Genomic DNA, 22,651 nt, shown 5'->3' with positions numbered 1-22,651 from the left:
TAAGGCACCGTTGTTGTGCACACAGCGCATGCACAAATGCCACGCTCGGCGCATCATGCACTCCACGAGTCTGTACCGATGATTCGAAAGAGGCACCCTGCTGGTTGAAGCGGGGAATTATTTGCATTCGCCCCGACGGTATTCATTGAAATAAGAGACATCACCCATTGATTCAACTTTTCGTATGCGAGCTATACACATGTGAGGACGCGTATCCTGCTCAGGCAGAATTGCTGAAATTTGGGTGAAGGAAAAACGCACGCCCTTCGCAGTGATCTTTCGTGCAACTATATATATACGATATTTAGCACAGCTCTCTTTCGTAACCGTTACTGTGTCGCATGTGCAAAGCGCGGCGATGATTATAGGTATACATATATATATGACGCACAGGCTGTAATAGTAAAGTTGCAGCAGTAACGCTGAGCCAAAATGTTTCATTAGGACGACCCGCGTTTTTGGTCCAGAAGAGTGAAAGCAAAATATGTACTTCATTGGCACGAATACAGTCCGAGTACGTTGTTGAAATACGCTTGTGGGACTCTTCGGTGCCGCGAACTCTCCAGGGTATACCCTGGCATCCGTATAGCTTTGGCTTGGAGTGTGCTTGCAATGGTGTGCCATAAACCGTGGCCACGTACGGAAGCATTTGACACACGGCCGCCAGAATTCATGATTTCCCAACAGCCCCCCCCCCCAGCAATTGTCTCGATGCGTCGATGATAATCGCCTCTGCTGCATAGGAAATGCCGCGGTTGGGCTCGCATACCGGAACGTACGCACGCGAGCTCAACAGCGGAACGTTCCGGCGGTGACTGAAGATAAAGTGCCAGGCCGCCGTATATACAGTCTCGTAGGCTCGGTGTGATAACCTTTCCTTATCACGAAAGAGTTTCGGTTGCTGCTCAGCGTACAAAGGCCTAAAACACACAAGCGACAGGAATTGCCGCTGCTCGCTGAAACGTCCTGCGCCCACATTTTCAAGCAGCCATACATCCATCACGTATTTCGCCTGATAAGCCTTTAGTGACGCCTATCTATGATGCAAGTAATTGTCATTCCCGTATCGCTCCACAATCGGACGGTCACGACGATCCCACATGGAAGAAGCGTGCGACCGCTGCTGAGCGATATAGTCGTCATCGAGCAAAAGCCGCCAAAGCCGCACTGCTTGCGACGTGAGGGCCCGTAATCTATACCGCGCGTGCCGTTTTCACTTTTTCCGCTCTCTTCAACGCTCGGTGGGCTCACATGAGTTTTATTGAATTGACGCCAGCAACGCGGTATGCATACGTAATCCAAGCGCGCACTTTCTCCAGCGCGGCTGAGAAAGCCCGCGCCCGTTTTAGTGGCTAAATATGCCACTGAAATATCCAGTGCATATTAATTAGACGGAACAAGCAGCGCATGCGACAGAGTGTTGCGCGCGACGTGGTTGGATCCATTCGCGAACAGATCTGTCAACCTTACTTTGTATGTACCCATGCAGGGAAACTTTGCGTGCGCGTATTCAAAAAAGCAGCTCGTTCGCTTAACGGACCCATCTTGTGACGCTTTTACACACCGCCTCCACGCAAACGTATATATACGTATATATTGTTGCGCACGAAGACGCAGACGAAAAGCTATATACAAGTATATTTACAAGGAAATGCGCCGCACTTGGCCAATATGATGATGATGATGATGCCTCAACACTTGGCACAACCCACTGAGGGGGATAGGCCACGAACCGGGTGGTATTATGATAGATTGTATATTGAGAAATTTGACAAATTATTTTCAGAAAGTTTTTAGTCTCGCCAATACACGAAGCAGGGCATTCGGTGCACACAAACGCCCTTGGCCAAGAGGCAACAGCCCGTACTAGCCTCTAATCTTCGTCGTCGTCTTCACACAGCTCGCCTCTTCGTCAAGGCAAATACTGTCCCGTAGCAATATATATGCATGCAGCTGAGCTATCGCGACAGGTTTATAATAGTGTGGAGTCGGACTACTTCTTGAACTTATATTTGGCACAGTGCCAAGGACGCAACATTCATTATTGATTTTAGTTCTTTATGAAAATGTTTTGTTAGACATCAAACGGCTGTGAAACAGATATCTTTATTACACATGTACGACGGAACGAGAATAAAAGATCTGCGCCGGGATATACGACGGCGGCTGCCTGCCGTATACCCCGGCCACGGCGTCGTCACTCCATAAACTAGCTGCACGTAAAAATTATGGAGTACCTCTATAGGACACACGAGCATCAATTTAAGACTGCTCGTGTTATATTGTGTTATATTTTGTTATGTGCAGGCGATACCAATACCTGCATCGATTGTCAGCATCGTCGTCCCTGCATCATGTCAGCAAGTGTGCAATTGCTATTTCTGAGCACTGTGTATAGCGCGCTGGGGCACGCGGAAGACAATCCGTCGCTTCAACAATCTACAGGTCGCTGCGTTTTTAAGGCGAAGCATTCATTCTTCCAATTAAAGAGCTATATAGGAAAGCAAAGTTAGCTCCAACCAAAATTTATTTTGAAAAACCCGACGTTTCGGTGCCCGACCGGCTCCTTCTTTAGGGGTGAGATGGCGTGAGGCGTAGCAGAGCTTATATGCTGTTTCTTTTTTTTTCTTTTTTTTTTTTTTCGAAACGCTTTCACAGGCGCGCGCATACTTTTTGCAGTCCTTGAGAGTAAACGGCTGGAAGTGTTGGTGACGAACGAGTGATGTTACCCGACGTCCTTTGGATGTGCCAGGATTCCAAAAGGAGCCGCCGCCGGTGGTTGTTTTCTCTCTCCAAGACGACGGCGCTGTCGGGGCTAATATGGTGGTCAAAAAGCTCGCAGTGCTCTGCCACAGCACTGCGTCCCCTGTTTTCGTGGCGAAGGTCATTCTTGTGTCGACAAATTCTTTCCGGAAAGTTTTTAGTCTCGCCAATACACGAAGCAGGGCATTCGATGCACGCCCTGCGCTTTTCCGAGAGGACAGCGGTCTTTTGGACGAGGGAGGAGGATATACCGACCGTGGAGAGAGGCTTGTTTGCGACGTGAACCCCTCGGAGCACACGGGCAGGTGTACCGTGACGTATCGAAACACGGCGTCGTTGCCGGGGTAGGGTAGGCAGCCTTCCTTTCATTCGCGTTCCGTCGGCGGTGAATGAATCCATTTGTGTATAGCCGTTCATCCTATAACGTCACGGATTACTGTGTTCTTTTCTTCCTTCTGAACTGCGGTCTTGACGTGGCTTCGGACTAGAGAAAACTTGAGGCAGGTGATTAGAATTAAAGTGAAGATATCGTCCTGTATGTGCCGGTTTTCTGAATGCGGAAAAGGACAGGTTCGGTCGCTCTCTCTTTCCTTAGTCCCGACACTTTGAGGCAGGTAAGTAGGTAGGTAGCTCAGTATGCTCCTGTCTCGCCTCGCTTTCATAAAAAGAAAATAGGGCGTGACCGACAGCGGAATCGAACCTCTGCCGTCGAAAACACTAGCCCGGTGCTCTAACCATTAGGCCACGACCGCTTTTTTTTTTTTTTTCCTTTATTGCCTCGCATGTCACAGAGCTTACGAGCTCAGAAGAACAGAATAAGAAGATCATATATCGGTGAACCGTCAGCTGTTTGCTGAATACATGTATGTCATCAGTATTTCGGCATGTGCAACAAAAGTTCCAATCTTGGAACCCACTCCAGTACATACGTCTGCACCTTCTGCACTTCGACAAAATAGGACACAGAATCGCAAAAATGTTCGCGAACGGGTCTGACATCAATATCTGCATTGTGTGCAGCCGTCCGAGTTCGCCATATGCTGTGCAGGCCCAGGAGCATGACAAGATCAAAAGGCACGCCATCCGTCGTTTTCAACTCTTTTTTCAGAGTTCAGATGTCGCAGAAGAAAACCCCACTCCAGCAATCTAAAAACACATGTTCAGTGGTCTCTGGCTTTTTTGCATAATAATCAATGAGGCAATGAGGCCACGATCGCACTCTTCGTGTGTGTGCGTGCGTGCGTGTGTGTGTGTGTCCAAAGACAGCCAGCTGTACAGTACTTTCCTAAGTACTGTACTTTCCTCGCAGCATGCTATACGTATAAGCTGCGCCGACTTCATGATCGCCTAAGTTAATCATGCTTTATCATTTCTTCGCCACAATACAAATGTCATTCGTCGTTTTAACATACACCGCATGGCATAGCCATACGTACGTACGATTGCATAACACGTAGTCGCTGATGACGTCACAATTTGCGTTTTTCTCGCTTACGCGCGTCCACTACTTGTGTAGGAAGACAATTGTTTTGTCGTATAAGCGCGCGTCGAACGTTGCCATTGCCGTCATACGATCGTCTTCAACGTAGTCGTCGTCGTCATGCTCCTGTCGTTACAGAAACGTACGCTCGCGACCCACCCATGCACAACTACTCGATTTAGACAAACACGTTGGTCCACCTGATATCGCTTTGCGGAACCCAAGACAATGCTACCTGAAAAATGCTTCGCATAACATTGATTTCCGCAGTGCGTGGGGTCTGCGCAATGTTTACATTACGTTAAATTGGAAAGACTAAAGAAGCAGGGAAGAACGAAGCAAGCAAGAAATCAGCGAGAAATATTGTTGGCATTGGCAGAAACTAAATGTATGTAGTCGAAGATAAACGAGGCAGTGTCATGAGCAGCTTCGGAGATGTAATAAATGCAGCAGGGGAATTATACGGGGTGACCATCTTTTAGTTCTCCGCAGTTTTTAAAGATCGCCTGTTGCAGTTAACATATAGTTCTGGTCCTTGAGCTGGTTTATTCAGAGAGGCGGACATTACTTGCACAAGAAATCGGAACTCATATTCAACTAATAAAAAAATTCACTAAATCTTCACTCATTACTTTATGGCACATATTGCAATTTGCTAATTGTCTCCGGTGAGATTGCAAGTCGTATACAGTTGGAATGTATATGCGCCATCAAAATCGCCGTAAAAATGCACTGTTGTTCCACTTACTGTTTTAACAAAACCCTCTTTCATGCATTGAAGCACTAAAGTAACTGGAACGCCCATGTATTTCGTTCCACACTTTGGGAAATAATATCTCGAAACTGGTGCCATCCTGGAAATTTTATTTCAAGTGGATACGTCTTGCAAGCTCACCGGCTGCAATTCGTAAATTGCAATACGTGCCATAAAGTAATTAATTAAGAAGTTAATTAGTTAATTTTTCTTAGCTGAACATATGTTCTGATTTCGCGTGCTAGTAATGTCCACCTCTTCGAATAATCCAGCTCAAGGACAAGAATTATGCTATCTGCCACAGGCGACGTTCAAAACTACCGCAAAACTTAAAAATGATCAAACCGTATATTAAACTGTGCACACAATATAACGACATAAGCAAGCACTACCAGTTAGGCAGGAGGATATTTCCCCCATCTCACCCCAAACTGAAACGTCGCCAAGCAGTCGTCTGACGACAACTGCAGACACACACCTTCCCCAGTCCTGGGCGATTGCGGCACATTTTCCCCCCGAGTGCTCTTTGCAAGTTATGTCAGGCATCTAGAGCGACACTGTCGCACACGGTTGTGGGAGTGTCCTGTTGTAGCAGCGAAAATGGCCGTAGCTCCGGAGGCTCTTGCATCGAAGTGGGCCGCCGCTCTGCGCAGCTCCAACCTCAAGACACAAGAGTGGGCAGTCCAGCGGGCCCGGGAGGCGGCGACGAGGCAAGGCCTCGAAGTCCCCTCATGGGAGACCTGAGCCCGGGTCATTAAACTTCGCCGGATTTTTAATACAGTTGTTTCCATCCATCCACACAATACCCGTGTAGCCGTGACGAAAAGTTGTTGCTGAGATATCAAAGTTCCACGCGTAACAATATAGGGATGAAATTAGAATGCCCTTGCAAGATACGTCCAGAGGTACTCGTGGCAGGAGAAGGTGGAATAACAATAGATCAAATAGATGACGGCGGAGATATTGTACTGAAAAAGCTTGCAAGCCTTCCCACGGAATGCTTCATTACAACAAACGTGCCAGAAACTTGGAATAATGCCAACATGTTATTAATCTACAAGGACGCAGATGATAAATGATTGAAGAATTATAAACCCAGCTATTATATAGGTTTAATTGTTGTACGACGTAATCACTAAGGTGATATTGAATAAAATCATAGCAGCATGTAGCATCGTACTAACTTTACCACGGGATATATTGTCATGAGCCTTCAGAAGTAGTATTGCAGGTTTAATAACCCGTAGAGCAGCTGGCTCCTGTCAAACGCGTCCGTCGGGGCTGGCTCTCGAGCAGGGAAGAGGCGCGCGGTATTCTTTGTGCTCTAGGGTTCGACCCACTCTTGCCCTCGACCCACTATACCTACAGGTGGCAATATCCCCCCTTCCGAACAAAAGTATCGCCTCGATGCTATATATATATATATATATATATATATATATATATATAGGCGTAAGAAGAAAAAGAAGAAGGCAGGCAAGTCGAAATTACACACAAAAAAAAATTGTCACGCCGGCACATTAAATGAACGCTGAAGCAAGTTCACGAAGATGAATGAAAAGAAGAAACAAAGAAGGGAATGAGAGAAAAAAAATCGAAATGAAAAAAAGTTACGGACGCGCAATGTACTGTACGGCTTCATGCGCACAACATGAACTGTGTCCGAACTCTGGTGTCGGTATGATCTACTCCGTGTCTGCGATGTTGTGTCCGCGAAAACTTCGTAGTTTAATACCCCTGTCAAGCGGGCAAGTTAAGTGCACTTACGGGGAGTGCACTTCGGGACCTTGAGTGACACTTAAGGCTACGCGGTGCTAAACGGGAAAACGGAGTGCACTCGCTGTAAAGAAACATGGCGACAGAGACGAGCGCGTTTATTGAATATGTAGATAAAAAAGAAAAAAAACTTCTAAAAAGTGATTGTTTTACGTGGTATTATAAATAAAAACAAACTTAATCTACTTTTTCTCAACAAAAACGTCATTTCTTTTACTATGAGGTGTTGCAAAGTCAATGCCGGCCAAGACGAATACCTAGCCAATCCAGAAAAACATGGCGGCGTGCGACGAAGCTAACGAAGCTGCGTATACGATAATTTTGTTCATTATTGTGCTGTTTCGCTTCTCGCTAAATACAAATTATTTTGGGTTTAGCTGTTCAACAACTAAAATGAACTTCTGTGTCCTTTTTTTATGCATTACATTCTGTACCATTCAAACCGCTGGCGGCGAGGCTACGCACTCGACCAGCAAAGTGCGTTTCGTGAACGCACTCCGACCGGAGTGCACTCTTCTGCGAGTGACACTCCGCTTGCGCCGTTTAGATTTGGCAAAGTGCACTTAAACTGAGTGACACTCTCCGTAAGTGCACTTAACTTGACCGCTTGACAGGGGTATCAGTCTCCTGACACGGCGGAGCACTTTACACGGACCGAAATACCGGCTCAGCAGCTTTTCAGAGAGTCCACGACGGCGAACGGGGGTCCACACCCAAACTTGGTCCCCCGGGGTTGTAGGACACGTCCCTGTGGAGGATGTTGTAGCGTCTTGCGTCTGCCTGCAACTGCTGGCCGATGTGCAGCCGCGCGAGCTGCCGAGCTTCCTCGGCACGCTCTGCAAATTCCTCGGCATCAGTCATCAATATGTCAGCGTCTTAACACGGCAGCATAGCGTCCAGCATCGTCTGGACTTCGCGACCATAGAGAAGGCGAAAGGGCTTGAAGCGCGTCGTCTCTTGCACGGCGGTGTTATACGCGAAGGTCACGTAAGGGAAGATCCGATCCCATGTTTTGTGTTGGACGTCAATGTATATTGCGAGCAGGTCTGTGACCGTCTTATTCAGTCGCTCGGCAAGTCCGTTGGTTTGCGGATGATACACGGTCGTCTTGCGATGCCTACTGTTGCTTAATTCAAAAACTCCGTCCATAAGCTGCGTTGTGAATGCTGTCCCTCTGTCTGTTATTTCAGTGGAAAGAGCAGCGTGATGCAAGACGATGTGGCGCATAAAGAATTGCGCTACCTCTGAGGCCGTAGCTCGTGGGATCGCCTGCGTCTCAGCATAGCGTGTTAAATAATCAGTCGCGACGATCACCCATTTGTTGCCGTCAGACACAGGAAATGGTCCGAGAATGTCCATGTCGACTTGGTCTAAAGGCGAGTGAGGAGCTTCAATTTGCTGAAGTAAGCCGGCTGGCTTAATTAACGGATGGTGTCTTGCGGCGCTGGCATTTACGACAGCGTACTGCTTGACGCTTGCGGAAAGCCCGGGCCAATAGTACATCTCGTTTACTCTAGCGAGTGTTCGTGAAAAAAACTAAATGACCAGATGTCGGTTCGTCATGGCAAGCAAAGAGGACGTCGTCTCGCATGTCCCTTGGAACCACCAGCAGGTAAGCACGGCTGGTCGAACGAGCATTCTTCTTATACAGCACGTTGTCTCGCAGACAGAAGGACGTTAACGAGCGGGACAGATGGCGTGGTATGGTTTTGTCGCGGCCCTCTAAATAATCGATGATCGGTCGAATCTCAGCGTCGTCACGCTGCCGTCTGCTCAAGTCCGACGAACTAATGGCGCCCAGGTAGCCGTCACCGTCCTCTATTTCCTGAATGACAGGATCAATGGGTGCGCGGGACACCGTATCAGCGTCTTAGTGCTTACGGCCAGACTTATAAACGATGGTGATGAAATTCCTGTAGCCGCAAGCTCTACCGCGCCAGTCGTCCTGAAGGGTCGCACATGCTTGCCAACCAACAGAGGGCATGGTGGTCCGTCACTACTTTTAAGGGACGACCATAGAGATAAGGGCAAAACTTGATGATCGCCCATATGACCGCGCGGCACTTTTTCTCCGTATAGTCGAATAATTCGCCTCGGCACGGGACAGGGAGCGGCTGGCATACGCTAAAACTCTTTCCACTCCATCTTGAAGCTGGACGAGCACTGCGCCAAGGCCAATGCTACTGGCGTCGGTATGCACCTCAGTATCAGCATCATCGTCAAAATGTGCAAGAACGGGTGCTGACTGCAGGCGCTGTCGTAATTCAGCAAAAGCCGCCTGTTGCTCATTATGCCACACAAATGGCGTGTCGTCCCTTGTAAGGCGAGTCAAGGGTTCCGCCATCTTCAAAAAGCCTTTAATAAACCGGCGATAGTAGGTGCACAAATCCAGGAAGCGCCGGACGGCCTTCTTATCGGCAGGAGCTGGAAATGCGGCCACAGCGGCAAGCTTGTCTGGATCGGGTCGGACCCCTTTGGCGCTTACGACATGCCTGAGGAACTTGAGCTCTTCATAACCAAAGTGGCTCTTTTCGGGCTTAAGTGTGAGGTCTGCCGATCGGATGGCTTCTAGCACACTCTGTAGGCGGTGAAGATGCTGCTCGAACGTTTCAGAGAAGACGACCACATCATCCAGGTACTTCAGTCCAGTGAGGACAGTGTCCATCATTCGCTGGAAAGTAGCCGGAGCTGAACATAAGCCAAAAGGAAGCACTCGAAATTCATAGAGACCATCTGGAGTCACTAAGGCTGTTTTCTCGCGGTCGCATTCGTCTACCTCGATTTGCCAGTACCCGCTTTTTAAATCGAGAGAAGAAAAATAGTGGGCACGCCGTACGGTCTATCTAACGAGTCGTCGATACGCGGCAGCGAGTACACGTCCTTTTTAGTCACGTTTTGAGCTTCCGGTAGTCGACGCAGAAGCGTAGCGTTCTGTCTTTCTTTTTTGACAAGAACGACCGGAGACGACCACGGGCTGTTGGAAGGTTCGATGACGCCATCGTCAAGCATCTCCCCGACTTGCGTACGTATGGCTTCGCGTTCACGCGGTAAGGCTGCTGGTGTATCGGGCGTGCGTCTTCGTACGTGATGATCCTGTGTTTAGTGATGGAAGTCTGGCGTACATTTGAAGAATTTTCGAAGCAGGTCCAAGCAAGAGCTTGCGCAGTGCTGTCTGGCTATCGGTGGACAGTTCAGAATTGATGTTGAGATGGCCCAGAGACGTGCCTGCTGTCTCCACTACTTCTGGCGTGAAACAGTCGGTAACGTTTGCTACTGCGTCTGCAAACGCTAACGAAGTGCCGTAGAACAGGTGTCGGTGCTCGTAGCTAAAGTTTGTAACAAGCAATTACGAATAGCCAGCACGAAGCTGTATAATACTTCGATCCAAACGAACACCTTGCTTCAGTAGGTGTTCCAAGTTACTTTCGGCCACCGCTTCGCCATCGCGTAAGCCACAGCATGTGACGTCGACGAGGACACTGGCTCGTGGAGGCAGCGTTGCACTGTCTGCAGAAACACGAAGTATGTCGTCGCGCCGTTGGCCGTCTTGCACTTCGATTGCTCGTTCAGCAGAGAATGTGATATGACGCTCTTACAGATCAATAATAGCGCCGTACTCCTGCAGGAAGTCAACGCCAAGAATAACGTCGCGAGAGCATTCGCGTAAGACACGCTACGAATGTAGATCCTATACGAATGTAGATCCTTGAATCTCAACTCTAGTCGTGCAAGCGCCCAGTGGAGTAACGACGTGGCCTCCAGCCGTCCGAATCTGCGAGTTATGCCAGGGCGTGATTACTTTCTTCAGCTGTGTTGCCAATTTCCCGCTTAATATAGAGTAGTCTGCGCCGGTGTCCACTAAAGCACTAACGGCGTAACCGTCAATAGTCACTGGAATATCGAGCGAAAGTCGGTCGTCCCGTTCAGCTGCAGGTTGTGCCGGATCGGTATCTTTCCGTATTTGCGTCCGTCGGAGGTCTTCAGCACTTCAACCGTCAGCGACCTCGCCCCCAAAGATCGCTTCAGTTAGTTTTCCCGACGGGGACTGTGCGACCGCTCGGGAGACTACCGTTGGGGCGGAGGTGAAAATCGTCTCGGAGACGGCGATCGCGACTGCCGCCCGGCAGGCTGTGGTGTTGTGTCTGGCGGTCCTTCGGGACAAAGGAGGCCGGCGCCGAATCAGAAGCGCAACCTGGCGCCCCTTTCTCGCGGCCGAGAATTGTCACCTGGGACTGAGGGATTAGCAGTTGGTATCCAGGCTACCTCATGCGTCGCTAAACGGCAGCGTCGCACCTTCGGTGCGGTTCCGTGAATTACCAGCGCTGCCCGAACCACGAAGAGGCCCGGCGCTGATTGCGACGCGCCAAACTGGCGCCCTTTCGAGACAGCCACCGCCCTCCCTGGTTCCGCGAACTGACCGCTATGGAGAGGCGAATCTTGAAAGGGGCCAGTGTCTGGCAATCCCGGGGGAACGACATCAACGTTCGGTTCCCAAGGTGTCAACCGCTGCCTGTGTTCGGGGGCGACCTAGCAAGATTGGAGGCGGAGCCCGGCGGGAAACGACGACACATCACTTGCGGGATTTGGCCACCTGATCAAAGACTGTCATTGGCTAAGAAGAAAAAGTTCATTCCCTCGTCGTGTGAAAGAAGGAAACGAAAGGGATAAAAGAGCGGGACTTGAGTGTTGTGAGAGAGGCTTGATCATGTAGAGACGCTCGACCATGTAGAACGCTCGGAGATGTAAACGCTACCACATGCAAAGATGTTAGTACGTAGACGGCTCCAATATTCTGGAGCCCTTCTTGTAAAATACCATGTACAGTGTATATAAAACAGTTTTCTAATCTCCCTGGATATCTCCTCCTCTTGGCACCTGGCACGGCACCATACATGGAACCTTCGTGGCCGCACGGACCGTCGACATTCGCAACAGTGGCAAGCGCTGCTGAGATAGGTAGTCCTGAATGTCCCGGGGTCGCTGGCCGTATCGGGGCAGCGGCGAGTATGCGTAAACGCCGCGAAGCCCAATGCGCCGGTATGGGCACTGGCGGTACAAGTGGTCAGCTTCACCGCAGTGGAAGCACAGAGGCCGGTCATCGGGTGTGCGCCAAACATCCGACTTCCGAGGGGGCGGGCGTCTGTCGTCGACGTAGTGAACCGCTTGCTCCGAACGATGGGCAAATGGAACGGCATGAGCAACGGGCGGCGGCGTGTACCCAGCGTCGTAGTACGATATCGGCTGCGCCGACTGAAGTTACACCGTAGGAGGAGCGCGAACGAACAGCGGCGGAGAGGAAGCAGGGCGCTTTAGGGCTTCCGCGTAGGTCGCACAGTGGTATTCAGGAGGTACCGCAGCGTTATCAGGAGGCAAGGTGTCACGGAGCACCTGGTGCAGTTCGTCCTTGATAATACTTGCTATTCAGCTTACCGTAGGCTGCGGAGTTACGGCGGCGGCCTTTTGCAACTCTTCACGCACTACAGAGCGGATGAGTTCTCGCAGACAGTCACCATTGCTTCCTATGGCCGTGAAAATGTCAGCAGCAGACATGCTGTTCGCTTGCCGCTCATACAGGTTCGACCGATGCAGAAGCATCTTTTCCATGGTCACAGCCTCGGACAAGAACTCCGCGACCGTCTTCGGAAGGCTCCGTACGAGGCCAGAAAAGAGTAGCTCCTTGACCCCGCGCATCAGATGACGTAACTTCTTCTCCGTCATTCTTGGATCCGCTCGTCTGAAGAGGCGCGTCATGTCTTCGATATACGTGATCACAGTTTCGTTTGGCAACTGGACGCGGGCCTGAATCGCTCGTTTCGCTCGTTCGTGGCGATCAGCACTGGTGTATGTCTCCAAAAGCTGACGACAAAACTCGCGCCACGACGTCAGTTGCTCCTCGCTGTTCTGAAACCACGTACGCGCGCCATCCTCCAGGTAGAAGTAGACGTGACTGAGTTTTTCCGTGTCGTTCCATTCGTTCACGGAGGCCACGCACTCGAAGTCGACCATCCAGTCTTCGGCGTCTTCGAACACTGTGCCATGAAATGTCGTCGGGACCCGTGGGCTCTCAAGTGTGTACCGGTTCGACATCTTGCTTCCCGTACCGGTTGGGACTGTTTGAACGGAAGCGCTGGTCATACCGGTTGATGTGGTGGGAATCGTAGCGTCGACGACTTCTGGGGACAGTCCCGTGATCCTGCGGCTGACCCGATGCACGGGAGTGTCGACAGGCACTGGATTCGTAGCGCGGATCCTTGGAGGGGTCTGCAACATCCGTGAGGACGTGTACCCAGCACCTCCACCAGTTTGTCACGAGCCTTCAGAAGTAGTATTGTAGGTTTAATAAACCGTATATAGAGCAGCTAGCTCCTGGCAAACGCGTCCGTCGGGGCTGGCTCTCGAGCAGGGATGATGATGATGATGATGATGATGATGATGATGATCCTTTATCATGGCTCGCACCCACTGAGGGGGATAGGCCAAGAATCGGGCGGCAGTAGGTAGCTAAAAAAAATGCAGGGAAGAAGCGCGCGGTCTTCTTTGTTCTCTTGGGCTCGACCCACTCTTGCCCTCGACCCACTACCAACAGGTGGCAATATGCATCGGTGGATGTCGTCCATCTCGCTAATCAAGTAACTGAGAAGTCTCCAGAATGTAAACAACCTCTCTGATTACGAATATGTTTTGGTGGTGGTGGTGGCGGTGGTGTGGAGGGTGCACTGTAGAAATATATTGTAAGTAAAGCTATATAGATTCGTAGATCATCTTAGCTCGAGAATAGATTTAGTCAGGTGACGACACCACCATGAAAATCTCCGTAAAAGCGTGTCGTGACGCGGTGGCGAGGCTGGTAACTTATTTATTAATAGCAAAGTAGCAACGTTGCATTAGACAGTAAACGCGAGCACAAGCAGGCAGATTTCATTGACTTCTCACTGCACCAGAACCTGACTCAAGTAGGAACAAGTACCGTGAAATATCAGATGTCATTAGGAGATCATAGGATCGAAATTCAAAAGCAAATTTGTCCTAGCTTTGGCATTTCTTTTTTTTTAGCTAATAAACAACAGCTTTAGAAGAATGATTTACCAGTCTAGTCTGATTTAGGGTTTCTGTTGGGTCTCCCTTTATGGTGAATGATACCGTGCGAAAAAGCAAGCTTAACCTCTAAGGAAAGGGCCTATCGACCGGTAATGTAATTGTGCAGGTAAATAGGCTACGCCGCACGTCTTGACTGCCAGAAAAACAATCGACGAGGTCGTGAGCGCTGTCGAAAGCAGCGTTGACGTGATGGCAACGTGGAAGGACACTGTCACCGAAACGCTCAAGCGTTGCAGCCGTTTGAAGCGCGAGGTTGGCCGTGTTAACAGAAATCTGTAGCACAGAAACTCAAGGACAGAAAGAACAGACAAACGCTATTACGCGAGGTTTCAGGCAATTGACGTTGTTTAATGTTTTGTTCGTTTGCATAAATTGCAGATTCACTTATGCAATCAGCATTATAAGATTGTGTCAACCCTCCCCCTTCGCATGTTCTGTTATTTCGGAGTGGGGATCTATTATTGACGATGTTGGGGCAGCCAAGACTTCGGTAGGCGTTATTTCCGGACTTTTCGCAGTTAGAAAACAACGACGACGCGTTAACTACGCTAAATGCCAACAGTGAATCATTTTCTGCATCACGTATTTATACATGCGTTAGCGTATGTATGTGTTGGCTGCTGTCTGTCACATGTTGCACGTTTCCGCTCTATAACTTTTTTAAATATCATGCCAACAGCCGAAAGTGTCACACGATCCTGAACTTTACCTTATTGTATATAATTGCGCCAAACGAGCCTTGCAGAGAAGTCTAGTTGAAGCCTATATATAGTTGAGAGTTGAGGGACCTATCTCTGGCAGGCGTCAACACATCAATAATTAGTGCATATATTTATTAATAATAAATTTTTTAAATACCAGGTGGAGGCGACTTAGTCCTAGCCTTCCTTTAGATGCAAACACTGTGCAGCTGCGTTGCTCATACAGGTCACCGGTTGCTCACTCGGTGCACACAGCTTCGACTCCGCTCTCCGCAAAGCAAACTCGAGCGCGCTGAAATCTATTTCCTGCCGTCAATGAGACGCGGTGCCTACGAGAGTGTTCGGTGTTTTCTTTTTTTTTTCTCTCTCTCTCTCTTTGTTATTTCATCAAGTGTTTTCTTTGTCCCGTGACTGTTTGGAGCCTAGGCACGTAGAGAGGAATGGAAATTCTTCCTATAGTGCATTTTGCAACGGAACGCGTTCAACCTTAATTGTGTTTGGGTAGTCTGGTGACTCTGGTCAAACATGGGCTTTCCATACACAAAAGTCTCTTACGCTAGAATTGTTTCGTAAGAGTGAATCCCGGCCACCCACTCCTGATGCTTGTCATGTTATTAATATAAGCGACGGCAATAGGTCACTGGCAACGAACACATATATGAACGAAAAACCTCGGGAATTCGGCAGCTTGCTCACGATCCTCGGCTGTCTCAAACGTTTCGTTTACTCGATTATCGATTGAGGTCGCTTCGGAAAGCAAGCTGCCGACAACGACGCACGCCTCAATTGTCGCGCAAGTGATTATGAATACAGACGTGGACGTAACCATCTTGGATCGCCGGTTAAACGTTCCACGAAGGAATTAATTTAGCTGCCCTGTCCGTCGACTCCCGCACAGAACGACGACGTCTTGCGCGGCAGGGTTCGCGGTCACCGCGTGTCGGGCGGCGGCTGTTGCAGCGGCAGCGCCGTCTGCGCGCAGGAAGCGGTCCGACCGCCCCGACGAGTCGGCCGGCGGCGGCGGGGGCCAAAAGGGCCGCGCATCGGGCGCGCCGGCCACAGTCGAGCGACTGGTGCGCTCACGAGAGATACGCGCGGCCACGCATTGCTTCCCACCCCCCCTACTCCGTCGTTTGCTCGCCGGAACAGCGCGCTCACTCTGGATACGACGCAGTCGCCACACGCCTCTCACTCCTGCGGGCCCGCGAGCCATCGGAGACACCATGCGCCCTGCACGGGGAATCGGTGAGTGCCGCCAACGAAAGGCCTTCGTCGCGTCGCCTCTTACTTGTGAGCGCGAAACCTTCCTGTTTTTTTAAACGACCGGGTCATGCTTCTCAACTTCCGTCATCGGCTTTAAAGAATGCGCGATGCCTCTGTGATGGCGCGCGCGAGAGAGCGATATTTCTTTCTTTTATTTTTTTTCAACGAGCGCGAAGCGTCGAACGGAAGGCAGTCGGCAGCGACGAAGCCCAGTGCGCGGCGTTTCGTCAGAAGGAGCGTACGCGTTCTCCACCCACGCATCGTCCTCATTCCGAGGCGCGTCTTTTTGAAAGGCGCGCGCGCACAGCCGCTTGACTGGTCGCCGAGCGTCGACGCTCGGCGTCAGGCGGTCTGCTGTGCGGGCGCTGCTCGCGGATATCCTGAATGCGTTGCTGCAGAGGAAGCCAGTCCGCCTATAGACCCCGGCCCGACGTGCTCGAGTGCGGGCGGCGGCGGCGCATCATCGCGCGGAAAGCACCGCCGCGTCTCCGTATCAGATATCCGAGCACAAACCACCGCGCTTATCATAGGGAGCTGCTTCGAAGGGACTGCATCCACGGCAACGTCTCTTACATTTTCTTTTTTTTTTTTTTTCGTCGACGTTGTCGTCTGCGTTGAGTAACATAACTAAGGTTCACACAGCCACTGCGTGTATACCGTAAGCTAGCGCGAGTACCACCAGTCCTCGCGCTGCTCGGACGGTACCAGGAAACGTCACTGTGTAACGTGTAACTTTATCTGGTTTAACGGCCAGGTGCGCGCGGCGCACGATGATAGGACGAAGCTGTGAGAGAACGGCAGCAGTAACTCTCTGTGCAGCACCTCCGCGATATGGTGGTCGGGTCCGTTGTATACCTGCAGATGTGGTGAAATAAAGCAGGTGGCTGCGAACGCTCCTCTTGCACGTGAACGTCGATCTTCGGTGTCCGCAGTTTGCGTTGTTTACAATCAACCAGGCGGCATTCGACTACTGCTTTTGATCTGTATAGCGCAAACGATTGCGTGACAGTTAGGATAATAACGGTGGGAAGACGGCCATACGAAAGATACCTCAATCTGAACGAGGCTATATTGTGGCCCCGACTCGGAAGAGGCTGCAGCCTCTTCCGAGTATATCACGCACTCGACCACTGCGAGCGCATGCACTGCGAACGCAACAATAACGGCGGCCGCCGGAATGCATCTCGGCGCTCCACTTGGTTCGAGCGAGGCCACATCTCTGCGTTGCGGAAGCCTCGTTGCTGCGACCCTGGTGCGTTTCCTGGCAGCCGCAACAAGCTGAGCGACCGAGCCGGAAGAAGGCGTCCCACCCAGGGCGGCTGCAAAAGGCCGCCGCGACGTCTGAGTCGCGTGTGTATACATGCACGACGCGAGCTAGGCCACGTATTCGATGAGAACACGGAGAGGAGGGGCATGCACGCCGATGAATTAACACCTGTTGCCCGAGAACACGCTACGACAGCGGTGTCATCGATCCCGGGGCGATCGTTGCCGCTGGTGTGACACCGCGTGCGGGGGATATCGTATACGAGGTATACGCGTGGATTGCGAATCAACCCAAACGACTGTTGCGTTCGCCGTCGCCTGCTGCAGTCGCAATTTTCGAATACACACGTAGCAAGGGTTAAAGTGGTGATAACGTTGCTACATGCGGGGTTAGTTTGACAGGCTTTAGGACGGCCATTGCTCCGCCTTAGTGCCTCTTTCCGAGTCATAAATATCATGTCACCACGAGTCAATCAGTTTAACCTGTCGCAGAAATGTCAGTAAAATGCGCAACACTTCCTTGCGCACTACTCGCGGTCCTTGCGGCATAACTAACTCTTCAGAAGCTTCTTCCTTTCAGAACAGAAGCGCTTGAAGGGCCAGGGTAAGAACGGGCAACATAGAACACTTCTAGCAAGAGCTAATTTCGTTCGAATCGCTCGTCGATGCGTCAGAGCGCGCGAGGCCAATGTCGTTGAGTCGCGCGTCTCCCGTAATATTTTTTTTCCTCTCCTCGTCGCACGGTGCGGCCAGCGCACTATATATTCAAAGTGACAATAGTTATTGTCAGTTATCCGTGAACTTCATTCCGCAAATCCGTACATACTCAGACGCGTGACGTGACGCGAAGAAAATTACAAATATACATTCGTAAAAGTGTACCATTTCGCTGTGACGAGTCTTTTACCTTACGCGATGTGGCGGCGACGATATGCCGAGGCCGCGAAAAGCAAGAAGCTCGGAGATGCTTAGCGAGAACCCGAGGCCAAAAATAGCCGGAAGCGCTTCTCCTCCGAGGCCAAGCACTCTTCCTACCAAGGTCAGGAGGATAGAGGAGGCCCTCGGTGTCAACGACGGCTCGACTGTCGAGCCCGACGCCGCTGTCAGGTACGACACGAAGACGCCGCACCGCTAAACGACGTCCACGGGCGGTCTCTATTAGCGGGACGTTTAGCAGCAGGGGGGACCAGGTGAGCTATGCACTGAGTGCGACCACGTCCTCGTCTCAGCGGGGCCGCAGCTTGTGTGTGTACATACATACCGCTCGGGGAACGCCTTGTCGGACACGCATCGGCAGCCAAGAGAAGCGTGCAGTGGGGCACGCATCACCGGAGCGAGATAAATGCGCGCGCATTCGGGCAGCGGTCGGACGGCGCCGCTCGAGCGCGAATGCGCGAGCGCTGCAAACAACAGCGCGCGCGCGTCAGCGCCGCACCGCACAATTAACGACGCGGCTTCGGACAGCGCTGGCTCAGCTTTGTTGTTGCGCCTCTCGTCGACGTCAAAGGCTGCGCCGTAGGGAGCAACGTGTAGGTTGGGAGCGCGTACGGCTGCCGCACGGGCTCGGTTCGGTCTCTTCTTTGCGGGAGATATATGTGCAGGACAGCTTGACCATGTGAGGGCAACCTGACCCTCGTCGTAGTCGTATAATTGGCTTATAGTGGCGCACCAACGGGATGGAATTCTTGGCCGTGTATACTATGCACGCTTGCCCGTGGGCGATGCCAGAAGGCAAGCACGAAGTTTGTCCAAGCACGAAGTTGGTGGTGCGGCCACGCCGGTGCGCGAAACAGCTTTCCTCACGACTTGCGTCGGTCGATAGTGCGTGCCAGTGCGCGAAAAGTCCTATAATTCTCCGGGAAATGTCATAAAGGGAAAGGAAAAATGCCTCTTTGTTGTCGCTATCGGTTCAGCTCACGCGGTAGCGTTTGTTGATTTGTATTTCCAACTTTTTTCCCCTATTTGTGCTCTGTTTACACAGCGTCAGACTAGAAAAACGAAGACGGAGAGGTCGGCCTGACCTCGAGCCTGTGCAAGGAAAAGGGCGAAGAAGGGATGAAACATTATGGAGTTAGGCTGAGGTATATGCGCGTGTAAAGCTATAGATACACACCTCTGCAGCACTGCTTCCCGTGTCGCGGCCCACTTCAGAGTAACTATAGCCGAAGCGTGTAAAATGAAAATATAAATAACGAGATCACCGAGAAAGGATAAGCGTACCGGTTCACTAAACATGCGGGAGAAATGTAGGGCCCATATTCTACTTCGATCCCTTTTGGGGCATACTTTACCTTTCTTCAGCGTAATATTCATCGCGACTCCTCGTTGGAGTGGCGGAATATCTTGACAGTGGCTTAGCCAATCAACGCACACTGGAAGGGATAACGCCGAAAGCAGAGTGGGAAAGACAGGGGGGTAACCAGTGTATATAGACTGGCTCAGGACCGGTTCGGAGACCTCAGGACCGCCGACCGACTCATAAAACAATGCTCTGGCCAAAACGCCACTCCGACAGGGCATGGTTCACCGATGCAAGTTTATGTACTGGGAGGCTATAGCTAAACGCGTCATCGGAGCATATGTGATCTCCTTTTCTCAAATCATAGTCTATATAGATGCAAGGATATGAGGTGATATATGGGACAGTCGGCATTTTCGGTTGATGGTTTCATCGCTACTATATAGAGCACGTATAATAACGTAATGCACCAACTAATATTTCTGATAACGTGAGCTGTATACGCATTTCGCGCCCCATGCGACATTTCAGCTCGAACAACTTTTATAAAAGCCAACTATAGCCTGGTTTCGATCCGACCGTCCGGGGTTCGGAGATGATGTATTCACCAAAGCCCGCTCTTCGGTCTTGCGATCGTCAGCGGGGGCACTTGCCGGCGCGGGGGCCATGACCCGCGATCGCTTGCGCAGGACGTAACCCCTTACGCATACCTATTCAGGTGCGTGCGAGCTCTTTTCTGCCGTTTCTGCGGCCGTTTTGCCGATTCATCCCCACGGAGGAGGTCATAACACGTGCTTGCGCCTCCACGCCAAGTTGTCTTTCCATCAAATTTTCCGCGCACAGGCACGCAAGACAACAACACGAAGAGGGAGGGAGCTAGGAAACGCGGATACGCATACAGCTGGAGAAAGCGGGTGTCCCGTATATTGAAGCTGACCGCGCTTGTAAAAGGAGGAGGGCGCGATGGCCGCTGCTGCAACTGCATCCTATTTCGAAACGAGACTCTCGTCGATGACCTTTGCGACTAGAATAATATCTTTATGGCCGCAGGCGGGGGCAGAAAAACACCGCGATGGTAAGTGGCGCCAGTGATGTTGCGTGTAGTATACGTATAGTATATCGCGCATGATACGGTCGCTTCTGCATGCCCCCTTTGATTCGCAGCTGCGGCGATTCGCACAGCGCAGCGCAGCAGATATGATGGTGAGAACCTTTATTGCCGGTCGTGGCTGCAGGCAGGAACGCTTGCAGACGGGACGGGTGCGAGGGAGGGGGGAAATGCAACCCCCTCCAAGAGGTCCGAAGTGGCTCCGAATCGATGCCTAGAGTGCGCGAGGCGAACTGCGGAGAAAGGCATGGCGCGCGCGGCCGCCCCAAGGACGACGCCCCTGTTGCACCCTGACGAGAAATGGATCCCTTTCGCGGGCATACCTTTTCCCCCGCCGCGCGCGCTGTCTGCGCTATGCCGACAAACCTGCCCCAGGCGCGGCGTTCGGGACGCGACCCCTTGGACAAGCACGGCGCCGCCGCTCGAATTCGGCGGCGGTCGACGAGCGGGGTCCTGCTCGTTCTCCAGTAATGATAAGTGGAGCGCTGTTGGGCTTTAGCGCGGAACTGTGGCTGACCGCGCGAGTGCGGGGCATTTAGGTTATAGTTAGTCGGTTCTACACAACGTTGCTGGAAACTCCGAAGGCCGATTGTGTATTCATTTATTCAAGTAAATTAAGCGAGTGACCCCCCCCCCCCCCCACACACACACACACTTTACCGTATCAGGCATGTGTGTTTCTCCCCTCTTCCGTGGGCCGATCCCAAAGACTTGCGACATCAAAACTAGTGCGGGAAAAAAAAAAAAAAAAAAGAAGGCAGAAAAAGAGAAAAAAAAATAAAGAAACATCGGACGACAGCGAGAAGCACACAGGACTGAACGCTCGAAGGTAAAGCAGCCTAATAATGTGGTCCCTTTCTGTGCATGCACTCTGCAGATTTGGGCCGACTCAGAAGAAAGTGCAGGTTTTATTATTATTATTATTATTTATTTTTTTTTTTTTTTTTTTTTTTTTTTTACTTAAGCAGTCCGACGCTCCTGCTACTCCCCTCACGCGAGGGGTATCATGCTATTTGAGTGTCATGATGCGCAGTTACTCCGCTCCATTCTCACCCACAACTCGCTCAGGAAGACATTATCTTTGACGAACTTCAAATAGAGGTTTGAATCGCCCACCAACGTGTTTTATTTATTTTTATTCATTCATTCATTTTCAGGCACCAAAGTTTCACCTTTCATGGCTTATGAAGAAGCCGCATTGAGGGCTTCAATAAGCCCAAACCTAAGTATTCGATCGATTATTTCTGCACTGCGTGGCGTAAGGCAGCGTGAATATACCGTGAATCTAACCCTCGACCTCGCGCTCTAGGCAACAGAACGTCGTGGCCCCTGAGCCACCGCGGTCGTTCTATGCGAACCCGGGACTTGTGCGTCGCCCATGGTCTGTGAGGGACGGAAGCTTGTCGATAAGTGTGTTGTTGCTGTAGTCGTGTAGTATATAGCAGGTATTTGATGGTCTTGCAGGGCTGTGAGCGCTTAAAAAAGACTCGTACACACGTTTAACAGTATCTACAAGAGCACAAAAATTGTATTACTTTCTTAGTTACAAGAGCACATACAGACATAGACAGCGTTTCCCCCATGCATTCTCTACCAATCTTCGGTCTCTCTTTCGCTGTGTGCGGAGTGTCTCTCTGTTCCTTCCACCCTGTAATGTGTCTGTCAGCAAGCAGGTGGAGGACGATTCTCGGTTTGTTTTCCACGGAGTCGAACGGTCCAGACAAACTTTGGCGGCGCGGTTAAGCACGCGCGCGCCGGCCGCGTCGCTGTAACCCCACAAATCAGCCGACCTTTCGCTAATCATTTCAACAACTTATAGCCCACTGCACGTGCGGATATTCGCTTTCGGGCTGACAAGTGTGCACGCGCCAAGGCTGCATTTCGGTGGTTTGATGTAGACTGTCCCCACATGACTTGGAATACTTACTGATTAAAGACAATCATATCGGTTCGGAAGGTTCACTTGTGAACGCACTCACTCGAACGCGCTCAGGCTTAACGCGGTTGACGGTGAAGTGAGCGCGCTGACAGGCCGTCGGTTTAAATGCAAATCCCTTGAAGGCGCTATACATGTATATGGTATACACGTACACGAAGAAAGATCAGACAGCGCTAATCCGTATATGGCTCGGCCTTATAGCAATAACCTCGGCACTCACCACCGACTAAATGTTTCCTAGCAAAAACGAGTGAGGACCATGTG

General features: G+C 50.9%; 1 protein-coding gene across 6 annotated transcripts in view; it reads left to right on the top strand.

Annotated features, from left to right (window-relative positions):
- Nucleotides 1-22,651, top strand: part of LOC119436847 (uncharacterized) — a 245,026-nt gene that overhangs the window by 191,478 nt on the left and 30,897 nt on the right. Inside the window, exon 1 of one of the 6 annotated variants that reach the window (XM_037703846.2) lies at nucleotides 15,684-15,817. The exons of the other annotated variants lie outside the window; for them this stretch is intronic. The gene's annotated coding sequence lies outside the window, so the exon portion shown is untranslated. Of the gene's footprint in view, nucleotides 1-15,683; nucleotides 15,818-22,651 lie in introns of those variants that run through there. 6 annotated transcript variants of the gene reach the window in all.

The sequence above is a fragment of the Dermacentor silvarum genome, chromosome 1 (genome assembly GCF_013339745.2).
Source record: "Dermacentor silvarum isolate Dsil-2018 chromosome 1, BIME_Dsil_1.4, whole genome shotgun sequence".
In the NCBI taxonomy this organism is placed as follows: Eukaryota; Metazoa; Arthropoda; class Arachnida; order Ixodida; family Ixodidae; genus Dermacentor; species Dermacentor silvarum.
The sequence above is the reverse complement of the archived record's forward strand: the minus strand, read 5'-3'. Positions and strand labels throughout refer to the sequence as shown.